The sequence below is a fragment of the Miniopterus schreibersii genome (genome assembly GCF_964146895.1).
Source record: "Miniopterus schreibersii genome assembly, chromosome: 10".
NCBI lineage: Eukaryota > Metazoa > Chordata > Mammalia > Chiroptera > Miniopteridae > Miniopterus > Miniopterus schreibersii.
This window is the reverse complement of record NC_138110.1, coordinates 21838031-21851877: the sequence shown is the minus strand read 5'-3', so window position 1 is coordinate 21851877 and position 13847 is coordinate 21838031.

Below are 13847 nucleotides of genomic sequence, written 5' to 3'. Positions count from 1 at the left end.
ATTATTAACACTAAAGTGCTGAAGTGTGGAGATAATTTTCTTTTAAAAAATAAATTATAGCACATTATGTCAAAACTGATGCCTCTCTCCCTTACTCTGTGCTGAAATTTTTCCTTGAGCCATGGCCAGCAGAACCAATGGGCTGAAATTCACAAGTCCCTCCCATGGCCATGTGGTATGGCCATCCATGCACACCATCTGAGAACTGCTGCAGCTGGTGGGGATGCACTGATCCTTTGCAAGCTTTGGTCTCTCCTGGCACCAGACAAATGGAAAGCAGGGATCTCTCTGAGAACTGCCATGAGGAGGGTGATGCTGTGGTCCTGGGTTGGGCCTGGGGTGGCAGTTGTGGGGGTGGCTGCCTGCTTGGTGTCCTGCCTCTGCTGAGCCAGCCATTCGCAGTCACAGGGCGCGGTTCCAGTTGCTGACTGCTCTCAGTTTTCTGCTTCTGACAAGTTATTAAAGCCAGGTTCTGTCCCTGCTCCCTGCCACCTCGGTTTAATATTAATTGCAGCCAAAGCAAATTAGAGGAGTAAATCTGCTGTTCCTGAAACATGCTGTGCATAATGGAGCCAAATGTAAGTGATTTTATTTGTGTGTGAGTTATTTATGTGACTGCTCTCTTCTATGAGTGCAGATAGAAAGATGCCTTTCTTTGAAATGAGAGGGGATAAGTGATGGTCAAACAGCCAGGAGGTGATGCAGGGAGACTAATGGACTCCAAGATAGTTCATATAGCAAGACAACCCAGCTGTGCCTAAGCTTCAGCAGGGAGAAAGAGGAAGAAAATGTCTCCGTCCTGATTGGCAGAGCATTGGTCAAATCCAATGATCAATCAAATCTAGAGCATTGGTACTTAAGTCCCATCTGTCCTGTGGGATGTCAGATCAAGGCCAGAATTATCTGTCTCATTCTTATAGACCCTCGATGGCTCCTCATGGCAAGAGACTAGTATCAACTGGGACCCTTTGTCATCACTACCTCCTTAGAATATGCAGAGAGGATGTGTCTGGGGAATGGAGCTTCCAAGGTTTGCTTGGTAGGCCTTCAATGAAAATTTATATCATTTCTTGGTGGCAGTTTCGTGCTGGGTTGATTACCCAAGAGGCCGATAAAGCATTTATTTAGGGAAATAGCAAAGCAGGGTGAAAAAAGAGAAGTGGAGAATTATTAAACTTTTGGTATTTGATATTTCCCTCAGTGTAGCAAGATCTGAACATTGGTAGGCTTCCTTTTGTACCATTTTAATTTAGGTGTATGTGTGAGAATAAGCCATGGCATACAATCTTTTCAGGATCTAGGGCTTTAATGATCTTAGACACCTTCTCCCCCATGGAAAGGTGAAGAATGGGAGGGAGGGAGGCCTTTGTGATTTGTGTAAGAATGTTACTCTCTGGTTGGCAGAGGTAAGTTTAGGATTTATTTGTTTGGAAAAGCCAGATCTAGAGAGGATAGCCCTGAACATGGCCCTCTCACCTGTGGGTAAGAATGGTCCTTATTGGGGCCCAGGGATGTCCTGCCCAATGTACACTTGAGTGTGTGTTGGAATCACCTGCAGGGCTTGTTAAAACACAGATCGCAAGGACCCACCTCAGGGTGTCCAGAAAAAAACCTTGATTGTAGCTTTTGCCCATTTCTGTGGTGTAAATACTTTCATCATGGTCAGTTTCAAGTTACCAACGTGATGCCACTTACCACTGGGGGAAGATGTGCACAGTCTATTCTCTTAATACCCCAGAAAAAGTTGGATTACTGGTGGGAAACAGGCCTGTAGGCTGGGCAGTCTGATGGAGTGACTCATAGGGCTGCTACCATGCAGGATTCCCAAGGCCTCCCACTAGAAGAATGAGGATCAGAAAGTACGAGGGTAGAGCGGCCAGAAGGAAATAACTGCTTGTTCCTAGAAGAGAGAGGAAACTTACCCCCTTTCCTGCCCTTCTCTTGCTTGATGACCTAGGACACAAAGATTTGCTCTGTGTGTTTTGTTTTTTTAAGTTATATATGTATATATAAATATATTTTCTCTTTCATAAAGTTAAATGTTTTAAAAGGTGTAAAAAAGAAAATAAACATCGTGTATTATTCCACCATTGCCATTTTGACATATATGCTTACTTTGTTTTGTTTTGCTTTTAAGTAACACAAATATATATACAGACTTTATGGAGTTATCCCTTGTGTACTATTTTGGAACTCAATTTTTTTTCACATAATACAGTATCATGAGCATTTTCTCATGCTGTTAATTGTTCTTCTACAATGTGATTTGAAATGGATGTATCATAATTTATTTGGATGTACCATAATTTATTTTTGCAATCCCTTGTTCTTGGAAATTTGCTTTGTGTCCAACATTTTTCCGTTACAAACATGCTTTAATGAACAGCCTTATACTGTGTCTAAATGTTGCTGTGCTTATGATTATTTCTTGGATCTCAGCTTTCTAACAAGAAACACTGGCTCAAAGGCGTGCATCATTTAAAACTTTTGATTCATATGTCAAATTGCCTCCCAGAGAGGGCATATCTATTTGTACTCCATCAGTGGCATCTAAAAGTGCTTATTTTATGATTATTTCATCAGCACTGGATTTTGCAAGATTTTTGAAACTCTGAAAAGTGGTAAGTTTTTTTGTTTTTTTGTTGTTTTGTTTTTGTTTTTCCATTGCAGTGAAAGAGTCACATCAGGAGAGACTGACTGGCATCCACGGGCAGGACAGGCAATCAATGCAGGTACCACCCACTAAACTTTAAAGTTCCTCGCAATACTTAAATATTTGGCTCCAGAGGAGGTGATAAAAATGGCAGCTGTTACAATCAGCTATGCGTTCTACAAACCACGCGTCTGGACAGAAGCAGGGAGAGCGTGAGGGGCCTGGGACTCCTCAGGCAGAACCGTCTCTCCCAACGGAAGAGTGACGTTTGGTCCCCACGATTCCTGAAAGAAACAAGAATGGACCATAACAGGAAGCGGGGGAGAAAGAGGGCAAGCTATTAACAAGCAAAATTAAGACCGGACGAGAGAGATGAATCAGCAATGATCCAATAACCAGCCCTGGATTAAGAGCATCTGGTCACCCAGGGATTTCACAGTCATTTGCTTCAAGCCACTAATCTTTTCGGAGAGGGTCCCTTCAAGCCGTCTAGAAGGAATGAATAAATGGGTGGCCTGGCCAAATGGTTGCTCCTGAAATGTTTCATGCATGGGTGCGCACACACGTTGTCATGCCTCGTGGATTCAGGATTTAAAGTGTGGGTGCACAGAAGTACGGACTTTCAGGTAATATTTAGTCCACCTGCCATTTCACAGCTGAGGAAACTGAGGCTCAGAGGGGTGATTTCTCCTAAATTTACATGTCAAAAGAATGGCAGAGCTGGGATAAAACTCAGATCTCCAACTTTTAGTTCAACACCATTCCCACTAACTCGTTGCCATTTGTTTTCTCTAGAACTTTCTAAACTTACTTAATGGAGAGTAAAAGGGAGAATTAATATGGGCAGCAAGACTAAAAAAGTAAGGTAATCCGTTTTACTAATGATCCTCCCCAAATGGGGCATTACATTGGTAAGCACACATATAGTCTACCTGGCCGGGATGAATGATAAAGCCCCGTTTCCTCACCCACAGTATGGGGTCAATAATAGTACTTACCTCACAGGCTGTGGTAAGATAGCAGAGAGCTTGGCATACGGTACTCAACAGGTCTTAGCCATTGATGATGATGATGATGATGATGACAGTGCCAGTTGCTTCTTGGTCTAAGTTGAAGCAGAGAGGTGTCTTGTAGGCGATGTTCTTTATATGAAAATATCTAAAGTTGCCAAGGCACCAGTCGTCTTGGGAGAAAGTGTATACTAAGACCTTTTGTGGCTGGCTCAGTTCTGCTTATTCTAATATGTCTTGATGTGCTAGTTGGTGGCTGGGGAGGAAGTAAGTTTGCATAGCAGTCAAAGTCATCAAGCAGGAGGACAGGGGAAGGTTGCTTGCCCACCCCCCACCTGGGCCTAGAGACAGTGAGGAAGGTTGTAGCTGGAAGCCTCTCCCACCCAGCTTCTCTGGCGCAGAGAGGAGCAGCAGCCCGGAGCAGAGCCCTGGGTTTGGGGTTCTGTGGTCCCTGACAGTGCTGCTTACCATTAGTAATACTGTTAGCGTGGATACTGTTGTTACAACATTGGCAGAGCATCTGCTGGGCTGTGCTCCCCCACGGGTGGCCACGGGAGCACCAAGGAGACTCAGCGCAGCACACTTGGCACGTCTCTCTGCGCGGGATTTGCATCCTGGACCGAGTCCTTTAGAATAAGGAGGCCCCGGGCAATTCTGGGTACAGAGCAAGGTCTCTGGGCGGATGTGCTGAGTTTTCTGTTACTACGGGCAGTGATTTTTCATTTAATTATTTTAAAACAGAAAATAAAAGGTCCTTACTTGTATCTAAGGCTGGTCATACAAATTACTAGTGTATATCCATGAAACACATCTCAAATACATGCAGAGCAATGCAACTGAAGTTCTCCATATATATATACATATATCTCACAATTTTAAAGCTTTTGATAATTTCTCTAGGTGAAATTCATATAACATAAAATTAACTGTTCTAGAGTGAGCAGTTTAGTCCCCCTGGGTACATTCACGGTCTTGGGCCAACACCACCTCCAGCTCGTTCTAAAACATTTCTGTCATTCCAGAATAAAACCCCATCCCCATTAGCAGCTTCTCCCAATTCCCTGCTCTCCTCAAGTCCCTGACAACCACCAATCTACTCCTGCTTCTGTGTTTATCTAGTCCGGATATTTTACATAAATGGGATTGAAGAGTTTGTTTATTTATTTTTTGGTAAAGGAAACACTGAAAAGAGGCAATAGCAGAGGAGGATATGGGACCACATAACTAAGAGTTAGGCCTATGCTCTTTCCAGTCTCTGGTTTAAAATCGACATTTTGGTACTTTTCAGAGTGGTTTGCAGGAAACGCTGCAAAATTTTTGTTTAACTAAAGATTCCTACCTTTAGTTAGTAATAATAATAACAAAACATTTACTGGATACTTTATATTTTAGCTCCTGTATTAAATGCTTAGATGCATTATATCATTGAATATTCACAGAAATTTTACACAGAAATTAAACCAGGCTGGTTCATTCCATAGCTGAGAACACTGAGGGTCCCAGAGGTCACATGTACAAGGTTACGCAGCTGGCAGTGATAGAGTTAAGATTTGAAATAAGTGCGACTGACTCTAAAATTCTGCCTTTCAAAAGAGTGTTATGAATGTTGCCTTTTTTCTGTGTTCACTGGTACGCCACAACCAACCTCTGGGGTTTTTAGCCTTTCCCCCCGGTCTTTCCTGCACTTCCTACCTCACCCACAGAGATGGGCCTCTGTTTTGGAGATGGCACAGCCCTTGCTGAGTGTCTAATACCACCTATCTTCAGGACCGCAGGGTCAGCAGGGAAAGGCGGGTTTGGAAGGGGCCTCAGATACCCCCGACCGTGAGCTACAAACTGTTCTGGGCCCAGGGGTTCCTGGGAGGTGCCTCAGGAAGCCACCTTAGGGGAAGGGTCAGGAAGGGGAGGCCAGGCCAGCAGGGCCCTGGGTCCCTTGCCTTACTTAACCAAGATACTCTGATTTGTCTGTATTATGTCCTTACATTTGAAAAAAGGTATTAACGGATCAAAGAAAAATAAACTACTCTATTTCCACCTCCACTTTTACAGATAAGAAAACCCCAAATAATATGCCTCGAAATGTTTCCTCCCTCCCTTCCCTACAATAGAGTCTTGGTAAATGATCCCCAAGCTAGAGACCTTGTTCGACACTTTCCTTAAAGCTAGCCATGTGACTAAGTTCTCATTAATAGAATGTGAGAACCCCTGCTTGAGAATGGCAGAGATGGGATGGCAGAGAAAAAGAGGGACAGAACTTGGATGCTTGAATGTCCACGGGGAGCAGAGCTGCCCACACGTCTGGGCCACTCACCGTCAGATTATCACGGGAGAAAGATAAATGCACAGCGTTGCAATGGTGGGCCTCTGTTGCAATGGCTTAGTCTATAGCTCAGCTACTCCATCCAGGTAGAAATGACTTGTTATGTCTTCTGTTTTATACATTTATGTGAATAGTTTTGTGTCCGTTGCTCTTCCTAATTGCATCTCTTCCTCTTTTGCATGTAGAAATACCTGGTTCAGGGTCATGGAAGGAACAAGTTCCCATGTGTTGAATGAAGGCAAATATGCATTATTGAATCCAAATATCTGGGAAAGTAGAGATAGGTGAACTATGGGGCTTTGGACAGTGAGGTGCTGTATTTAAACCTTGATTCTGCGGTCTACTCGCTGTGCTACTATGAGTAGCTGTTTATACTCTCTGAGTCTCAATGGTGTCATTTGTTAAAACAGGGAGAATAATTTCTTGAAGTGTCTAAAGCTTAATGGTTTAGACCAGTGATCACTCAAATGTTGCTGCTTCTTCCTAACAGCCACACTTGGAGACAGGTTGCTGTCATTGTGAGGAATTTCTGCTTCCTGACCTGGGTGATGAAGGTGGGAGCGGAGTTCCAAATATTCTCTAGCTTGTTTTCCTTGCTCAGTAACACAGTAACAATAATAACTACTCTTTCCTGAACACTTCCTATGTGCCAAGTATGGTGTATTGCCTCTCCATAGCACTATTAATGTTATTCCCATTTTTTCCCAAAGACACCAAGGCTTAGAAAGGGCAAGCAACTTGCCCAAGGTCATTCCATTATTAAGTGTCCAATCTAGGACTGAACTCAATACTAGTTGTTTGTCACCTGGTGCATAAGTCGTGTGTGTTGTGTAGGGAGACAGTGGTTGTGTGAGATCCCCTAGCCACGAAAGGCAAGCAAAGAGGGAGCAGCAGCTGGAAGGTGCCCCAGGTGGGCCAATTTGGGGATTCCAGGATAGGGGAACAACTGAGCAGCTCTTCGTGACTTCTTTGACACTTCAAGCCCACTCTCTTATCTCTCTAGGGCTGATCACTCTCTGACTCCCTGCTCCCATTTCCAGCCTCTTGGCCTCCTGGGTGACATCTTCAGCTCACCTGATGAATTCCTGTCCTTTTCTAGGCCACTGCACTCCCTCTGGCCCCTGCTCAGTGCCCTGGCCTGTTCCTTGTGGCCTGTGGCCTGTGGTCTGGGAAGGGGCGTGCGAATGGCAGTGACATTCCAATGGGGCTGAGATCATTGTGCCCGGGAAAATAGGCTGCGAGAGGAGGTCAGCCTGCGTCACTTGAGGGCCTTGTTGGCAGATCATAAAAGCTAGAAATGTCTGATGAGGTCATTGTATCCAGGCTTTGGGGGTTGGACCCCACGGGCTCCTTCGGTGGCTGACACATCCTGCCACCTCCCTTTGGAGGGACAGAGCAAGCAGGCCCAGGCTGGGAGGCTGCTCTTCTTGACCTAACCTTTCCTTTCACTTCACTGGCCTTTTTGGTCCCCCGGGAAGGGAGGACAGGACCCTGCCTCCTTGCCGGGCAACTCCAGCTCTCCAAGGCTCTGCCAATGTCCTGAGCCCTTGACATGCAAGGTCCCACCTCTTAAGGGTCTGAGCAGCCGTTCTGCTGATACAGGGGGGTGAGGAAGAGTAGGGAGGGTGAAAGCACTAAATAAAATAATTAATGTTGGTGTAAGAAGCTTCCTGCCATGGATGATTGGGAGAGACCCAGACTCCAGAGCTGTGCTGCTCACCAGAAGGGCTTGTCAGGTCCTTCTCTGGGTCTCAGTTTCTCAACTGTAAAGTGAGTACGTGGGATCTTAATCTGCGGAAAGTGCAGAGCCCTCCAAGTAGAGGTCGAACTGTGAGAATACGAGTTCCAGGGCAGCAGGCTGACGCCTTTCCTCAGATGCTATCCCGGGTTCCCAGAAAGGTTGGGCCTTTACAACCCTGCCCCACCTAACAACCTCTGTGTGCTGAAGGTCTCCAGGAAATGACACAGCGGCCCCTGGAGTGGCGCCCAGATGCCCAGGCAGCTTAAACCCTGAGGCTCCGGGGGCCCAGCCCCTGGGACGGAGATGGCACCAGCATGCTTCTCAGAAGAGCTGGTGCAGACAGAGCACCTCGGAAGCGTCCACGTCCCGGGCAAGAGGAGAAATGGGACAAAGAGTCCACCCACTTCCATCCTTCCCCATAGCCTCCCGGTGAGGCTCGATGGAGTCCGCGAGTGTTCCTTCTATCCAGGCAGGAGATGGGTGGGTCGAGTGCCAGAGACCATCCACTCCAGAAGGGGCTCTTCCTCTGCTCGCTATTGCTAAGGCTCTGGAAAGAATTTCTGTTCTGCAGCTGCCTTCAGCCCAGTTGGAGCTAAAAAAGTGGAAACTGAAGACACAGAACACTTAAAGAGCTGTGCAAAATCATCAGCTTGCTGACCAATATTTCAAAAATACAAAAAATAGGAGAGAGAGAGAAAGTCAGCGATATTTCAAAGTTTCCAGCTTCTTCATGAACCTACCAGGTGAAGCACAGGCCCTGAGGCCCATCACACGAGGGACTTTGCCTTGACTGTGTGAACAGGGGCCTTGGGTGGTGGACCCTGTGCCATGTGCTTCTCTGCACCTCTGCTAACTTCTGTCCATGTCCAAGGCCCAGCAGGTGGAGCGTCCGGGGCCATCTAGCCCAAGCATGGCTCTGCTGGGCCTCGCTAAAGGAAGGGGAGCTCCTGCTCCAAGGCAGCGCGTCCTTCCCTCTCTCCGCCTCACTCTCGGAGTCGCTCTCCGCCAGCTGATCAGCTGGGACTGGAGCTTCAGGGACAGGGGGGCGGGAGACAGGTGACCTTTCCCAGAAGGTGAGGTGTCACAGCGCTTCCTCCCCTCCCTGCTTGCTTCCCTATGAGTAATCTTCAGCAGCCGTGACTAGAATCGTGGTTTCTTTGATTTGGGGACTCGCTCCTCCCAGGGGTACCCCCACCTGGACCTGGAGCCCCAGAGCCGGAGCTGCAGAGCTCGCGCAGCCTCGGGTTCCAACCCCTGGCAGCACCGCCCCCGCCCCCGCCCTCGCCGCCGCGGGCTTTGTTCCCCGCGCGCCTCAGCTGCGCGCGGCGGCCACACGGGGGCGCAGCAGGGCCGGCGGCGGCCGGCGGGGACGGGTCTCCCTGCCTCGTCCCTTCCCCGTCCCCTGCTCTGCTGCTCTGGCCCAAGCGCCCAGCCTCGGCCGCCCGGGCTCTGCCCTGGAAGCGCTGGGACAGCTCCTGGAGGGTTGTTTCCCATTCGGAGCCTCCCGCTTCGGACAGAGCCGCTGCCTCCCGAGGGCTGGAGGGCGGCTGCTCCGCCCTGGCGCCGCTCCAGGGTCCGGGGCGGTGTCGCTGGACCGAGCCGGGTGGGGAAGGGCAAGTGGAGAACCTGAGAGAGCCTGGGGAGGGGACGCCAGATAGAGCAGAGTCCTGGGCACCATCTGCCTGCACCCCGAGGCTGGATGGTGTCCTCTGGGCAGGGAGGGAGCAGGGAAAGTGACAGCAAGATGTGCAGTTCAGAAAGGTGACTCCGGTTTCCACTGAAGTCAGGATTTAGAGACGCAGCATTGGAAGGAGGCAGGGAGACGGGGCAGAGGGTTACCTCTATGTCCAGGTGAGCAGACACAGGGCCTCGGCGGAGGCCATAGCAGTGGGCGCGGAGAGGAGGGCGAGCGCCTTCGGTGCTGGAGCTGGAACCCACAGGGCTCCTGCTGGCTTCTGAAGTCCCTCGGCTCTGAGCCTTGAGAGCGCCGCCTGGCCTGAGCGCATTCCTGCAGCCCACCCGCAGGAAGCCCTCTCTCCTTGGACAGGGCCCGCTCCTGCTTCCCACACCACTGACTTTGGAGTCTAGTGAAGCGCTTTGTTTGCTTATTTTTAGTTGTTTTCTTATGTGCCACCTAAAACACTGGGAAATTCTTTTCTAGACCAGAGCTTGCCTCCTCCCCTCTTTCTCTCCTACTCCTCCCCTCCCCTCTTGTCTCCCTCTTTCTCCTTCTCTTTCTTTTCTTGGTCTACTCCTCCTGTATTGATCATAATTCAGGTATCCATTCTGTCATTGCATTGCCAGTTTCTGACAATGACAAATAATGCTGTTTATTAATGTACATACATTTTGTTGAACAGGAAGATGCATTCTGTTGGGCACCCAGGTAGGGCTGGAAATGCTGGTTCACGAGGTGTGCATGTGCTTGACTTCAGTTGATATTACCAGTTTTCTAAAGAATTGTGCCCATTCGAACTCCCACCAGCTGTTGCAGTTGCTCTATACCCTTGCCAACACTTGGTATTATCAGTTTAAAAATTTTAGTCATTTTGGTGGTGTGTAGTGGTCGTTCATTGTGATTTTAATTTGTGTTACTCTGATGACTAAAGAGGTTGAAAACCTCTGGGCCATGTTGATATCCTCTTGGGAGGTGCCTGTAAAAGTTTCATATTCCTTTTCCAAATGAGTTGCCTGTCCTTTTTATATTGTGGATATGACCCCTTTGTCTCTTCTATGTGTAGCAAATATCTTCTGCTCTGTGGCTTCTCTTTACTCTCTTAATGATGTCTTTTGATGAGCAGGAGTTCTTCATTTTACTATAGTCTAATTAATCTGTCTTCTCCTATATAGTTTATGCATTTAGCAGAATGTTTACAAAATCTTTCTCTACCCGGAGGTCATGAAGGTATTCTCCTATGTTTATCTTGTAGAGCTTTATTATTTTGCCTTTCACATTTATCTCTACAATTCCACCAGGAATTGAGTTTTATGTATCGTGTAAGGTAGGTTCAGGTTTCTTTTTTTTTTTTGGTATGGCTATCCAGTTCACCCAATTCCAAATATTGAAAAGATTATGCTTTGCTCACCCCTCTGTGGTGTACCTTTGTTATCAATTAAGCTTACATATGTATCTAAATTTTTGGAATCTCTATTCTGTTCCATTGGTTTATTTGTCTATCTTTGCACCAATAATACACTGACTTAATTACTGAAGCTTTGTAAATCTTGTTGTCTGCTACAGCAAATTCTCCTAAATTTGCCCATACTGTACGTACCACACTGTAATGCAATTCGTTGTTTACTGGTGTGAAAAGGGACATTCAAAATTTAAACGCCAAGACTCAAATGTACAAAAATCTTAACTTTAAATTTTTTCTATAACTGACCTTATTTTGCTTTAAAGATTTCCATTCCTACTGTAAATCTATTGCTTTTTTTAAATTATGTTTTGTTATTCCATTTTCTCCTCTAGTAGCTTGTTAGTTATGCAATATTTTATGATTTTTTTTTATTGGTTTCCTTAGAGATAAAAATATGCATCCACAAGTCTAATATAAATAGATATTTTTACCATCCCCAGGCAATGCAATGATCTTAGAACACTTTAATTTCATTTGTTCTCTTCTCGTGTTTTGCTTATTAGTGTATATTTTAATTTATATTTTAAATTCTGCTAGAAATTGTGGTAATTGCTGTTGTTTTATACAGCCAATATTCATTTGGGTTTACCTGCAAATTTGACCTTTCTGGTTCTCATTTTTTTTCTGCATTTCTGTGATTCCATCTGGGATTATTTTTTTTCTCCCTGAATAAATTCCTTTAGTATTTCCTTAGTAGAGTTTTCCTGGTGACAAATTTTCCCTGGCTTCAGTGTGTGAAAATGGACTTAGCTTCGTTTTTGGAGGACATTTTATTGAGTATAGAATTTTAAGTTGATTGTTATGTTCTCACAGCATTATGAAAGTGCTAGTCTGTTGACTTCTGGCTACTCTGTTTCTGTTGAGAAGTCAGGTGTCTGTCTTAATGTTGCTTCTTTTAAGATAGGTTCCCCCTACCTCCTGCTAGATTTTAAAAAATTCGTCTTTCTGTTTGGTTTTCAGCATTTTTACTCTGATGTGTCTAGATGTGTATGCATACGCTTACCCTTCTTGGGGGTACCCAGAGCATTTTGAATTTGGAGCTTGATTTCTTTAATCAGTTTTAGACAATTCTAAATAATTATTTCTTAAAATTTACTTCTGAGTCCAGCTGGGCATGGCTCAGTGGTTTAGCATCAACCTAGGATCCAGGCCATCGGGGTTTGATTCCTGGTTGGAGCACATGCCCGGGTTGTGGGCTCGATCCCCAGGATGGGGCGTGCAGGAGGCAGCCGATCAATGACTCTCTCATCATCGGTGTTTCTATCTCTCTCTCCCTTCCTCTCTCTGAAATCAATAAAGATATATTTAAAAAAAATTTACTTCTGTCCTGTTCTCTTTCCCTTCTCCTGCTGGAATATTACATATATGTTGGATCTTTTCACACATCCCATTGGTCTCTTCTGCTCTTTTCTGCATTTTTCTAGCTTTTTGATTCTGTCCTTAAGTTGGACATTTTTCTCTGTCTTCCAGCTCATTGATCGTCTTTTCAACTGCATGTAATCTGCCATAAACCTTTACATCACATTCTGAATTTCATATATTGTAGTTTTAGTTACAGGTTTAACTTTTTAAAAATATTTTCCAGTCTCTGCCCAAATCCTCTCTCTTATTATTTAATTCTGAGGACATATCAATCCTGGTTATTTAAAAGTCTGTTTCTAGTCATTCCCAAATCTGGATTTCTGTGAGTTTATTTCTATTGTTCATTTTTTTTCTTGGTTTTTGGTCAGATTTTGTCTTCTTGGAAGCCTTGATGTCCCTGTACAACATCATCTATGAAAACCAATAGAAATTCCTTTGAGATTCTGAATGATGTTATGTTTCTTGAGAGAAGATTTGCTTTTACTTCTTGCAGATATTAAGCTAAGAGCAATTCACTCTCATTCATTCAGGGATGCAGCATAGCTTCTGTCATTGTGAGTGCTGGTCTATTTTCTGTTCACTCATGCTCTTAAGACATAGGCCTTTGAGATTTCAACCAAAAGTCTAGGGTTTTTGTCAAGACCCTTCCAATTAAGTAATCTCTAAACAACCCCAAATTTATGCTACCTCGATTGTTTTCTGATGCCTTCAAACAGTATTAGTTTTTAAAAATATTTTTCCAGATTTTGTAAATGACATTAATGGAAGAGTTGGTCCAATATATCCTACTTGGCCATTGGTGGAAATGGAATCTTTAGCCCCCTTTTAATGTGAGTGATCCCAAATAGGTCAAAGGCTGGGAACATACAAAGGCAAATTTTCCATGCAGCTCATGTAAAGAAAGATCCCTGCTGAATTCTTGCTTGAAAGCAAGTCATGAATCTTGCTTTTCATAGCTGTTGAAGTCCATGTACTCACTCAGGAAACGACTGGTTGTTTTTGCTTCCCTTCACGTGGGAGTGACTGGATTATCTTGCCATGCCTTACCTCTGCCCCTTGCCCCTGCCACCACAAGCACAATTTTTGCCTGATCCTGCTCTTTCGGTCCTAACTCCACGGTGGGCTGGCGGGGCACAGGCTACACCTGTGGGTGCAGGATCTCTCACTTTCCAGCTGCTATGAGGCCAGTCTGAGACTACCATGGAGACCCTCAGAAAACCATAGCCCGGGATTGATTTCAAAATACGTGTCATGTAGACTTTCTGGGTCATTCATATGATAAAGGTGTGTGTATGTTCTATAGAATAATATGCATAGTTTGCGAACATACTTACCACTAAGAATTCTGTTTATGGAAATGGTGGAAAGAGTGGTCCTGAGAGAAGACGCAGGGATGGGGTCCCTGCCAGGGCTCACACATCCCAGCATGTATTGCCCTGTCATAGCCCTGACGTACTTCTCTGCATCGCTGTCTCCACAGTGCCCTCAGGGCTTCTGGGAACTTGGCCTCCCTTCATAAATCAAGGTACAACATTGACACAGGTCATGGAAATTTAATTTATCTTCAGACAAAACTTGGAATCAGATGTGGATATCTATTTAGGGTCCTGCAAGTGTTCAC